Source organism: Octopus bimaculoides, chromosome 3 (assembly GCF_001194135.2).
Source record: "Octopus bimaculoides isolate UCB-OBI-ISO-001 chromosome 3, ASM119413v2, whole genome shotgun sequence".
Classification (NCBI taxonomy): Eukaryota; Metazoa; Mollusca; class Cephalopoda; order Octopoda; family Octopodidae; genus Octopus; species Octopus bimaculoides.
Window position 1 is genome coordinate 83,790,461 of NC_068983.1, and position 3,136 is coordinate 83,793,596.

The following is a 3,136-nucleotide window of genomic DNA, read 5'->3' on the forward strand; positions in this document are numbered from 1 at the left end:
GAAGGATAAAAAAAATAATAGATTTATAAGCCTTAAAATTCACCCCATAATTGCCCACGGGCATATGGCGTAGTGGTTAAGAGTTCGATTCACGGCAGCGACTTGATTAATAATAGTAATAATAATAATAATATAATAATAGTAACATCGTTAGGAATGAGAACCCAGGTTCGAAATTTCCCCAAGACACCTGACGAAGGCTGGAGGGTATATCAGCCGAAACGTTGTGTTAACAACAAACAAGATGAGGACAAATATCCGTCAAATGTAAATAATGTAAATAATTCCTCATCTCTTAAATATAGAACTGTAATATATATATATATATATATGTCAAATCACATCGAAGTTAACTTTTACATTTTATCCTTTCAGGGTTAGTAAAATAATGTACCAATCAAATATTGGGGCCGAGTCACTATATATATATATATATATATATATATATATATAGTCAGGATTTGACTGCTATTTTTTCAGCGTGGTGGTATCTCTTGATACCCTGTATTATAATTTTATATATATATAGTGACTAAAGAAACTCAATCTCAGCAGGTAGTAATTGCTGTGACGTTCTGTCTATGTAAATTAAATAAATAAGAATATTGTATCTTAAACATATTACATAAATAACACAGAATATTTATCATAAGTTACCTCACAGGACATCCAAACATTTCGTTCGTTATTCACTTCATCAGCCGCAGTTAAACTAAAAGTAGTTACTTATTTATCCGCCCGCACAAAATATATATATTAGCTGTTGACATCATTTGTATTGGTATATAAAACAGCCAGGAACAGACATAGGATACCGAAATCTATATGTTGTACAAACAAAGCTGTTAGATGAAAGTGAGGGCCACTTAATTTAAAATTAAGGTAAGAGAGCCCAATGAGTCTTGGGAAGCCGAAGTACGTGTTGGTTGATCATTGATCCTTAGCTATAGAAAGTTCTGTGACATGATTACAGTTTATTTTCGTAATAAGGCTAATTATAAGTTTATTAAACATATTACATTTGATTTTATATACGCATACACATACACACGCGCTCGTGTGCGTGTATGTGCGTGTATTTGTAGGCATAGTTCGCAAATTACAACATAGAATAAATATATGCATAAAAAATAGATAAATAAATAAACAAATGAATGCTTCCTCACAGATGTAGCTTGATCTGAGTGGCAAAAGTAGCATGATACTGAAGACACATATTTGTATATATGCATGTGTATGTATGCGCATATATGTGTGTATATATGTGTGTATGTATGTGTGTGTATTTTTTTTTACACGTACATAGGTGTTCGTGACAATCAAGAGTAGACACTTGCATGTGTTCATTCATCAGTATTTGTACATAGCGGTTCTGTGCAGTGTGGTTTGTGTGTTTGTATTAACACCCCCTTTCTCCTTCACACCTTTTAACCATGTGTAAATATGCACACAAAGCCATGTGTTTGTGTAAATATGTATGCACCTGTGTATCCACACAGATGCACACAGTGTCAAAACAACAATGCAATATAAGAACACATGAAGATTAGCAAACAATTCACACATTTACTCCTGAGTGATATCACTTTCTCTCTCTCCCTCTCTCTCTCTCTCTCTCTCTCTCTATCTCTCTCTCTCTCTCTCTCTCTCTCTCTCTCTCTCTCTCTCTCTCTCTCTCTCTCTCTCTCTCTCACTTACACTCCCCAGGGCATTATTGTCGCAGTCCAACAGAGGTAAGCCAAAGCAGCTTGCAGACCTGTGTTAATGACGTACAAATGGACTGAGTGCAGATCAACAACACAAGACTTCAAAGAGATGTAATGACTGCATCGCTCTGAGGCAACCATAAGCAAGCAGATATAACTGATCACACAGAGAAACTATAATAAAGGAAAGAAGGGAAGATGATAATAATAATAATAATAACAATAATAATAATAATAATAATAATAAATATTCTTTTCTTCCCCCTTTTTTTTTAGCAAATATAACTCTAAGTAGACAGAAAGAAAGGAAGGAAATAGAAGGAAAAGAGGAAAAGAAAAGTAAATATTTCTTAGAGAATCATATTGGGACAAAACTAAGAGCCTATGGATTAATAAATGTCTTGAAGTTAATCTTAACAGTTTTAAATGATTGTAAATTGAAGGAAGTTGCTAGTAACATAGCAACTTCGGTGTTAATGAGAGATTATGATGAGTGATATTGTTGGCAGAATGGGTAAAAGGTCGGACAGAATTACTTTCCGTTATTTAATCATGATTCTTTACATTCCGAGTTCAAATCACATCGAAGTCAACTTTTACATTTTATCCTTTCAGGGTTAGTAAAATAATGTACCAATCAAATATTGGGGCCGAGTCAATTGTGTAACCCTTCTCCTAATTTTCTAAACTTGAGAGAATCTTTCGGATGTCGGTCAAAATGTCATGCGAGTTCAACGTTGTTTTTCCTATCTTCGGTGTCAATAAAATAAAGGACCAGTTAAATACTGGTGCTTCATTTTGAATCCCCACACTCTTGCTTTTCTGTTTCCAGATTCTTTACCTTGATTGGGTGGCATTTCTGTTCCTGATCGTTCTTGAAACAATATCTGAAGTATTTATTCAGCCGAGGTTGACTTTGCCTTTCATCCTTTCAGACGAGGTGCTCGTGAATACTTTCTGAAAGTATTCCTGTTAACAGCTTCCACACTAATGGTAAGCAAGTGATTGGTCTATAGTGGCTAGCTGTACTACCCTTGCTTTTATCTTTCATAAGAAGTATTGCCCTCCTTCTAGCCATCCAATCTAGTATTATTCCTCCATTAAGACAATCCTCAAATAATTCCCTCAGCCTTTCAAGTAAACTATTGAATTTCTTCAGCTAGTACCCTTGAACTAAATTTACTTTTTGAACCAGTTGAAGACACACGAGATGTCGAAATATCGTTCACTAGATAACAAATGGCACTCTTCTTTTAATTTTGACTCTATATCTTCAGGAGGAGTTACCTCAATCCTTTCTATATTAACCAAAATGAAGTAGATTGACAAATTTATTTTTTGAACCAGTTGAAGACACACGAGATGTCGAAATATCGTTCACTAGATAACAAATGGCACTCTTCTTTTAATTTTGACTCTATATCTTCAGG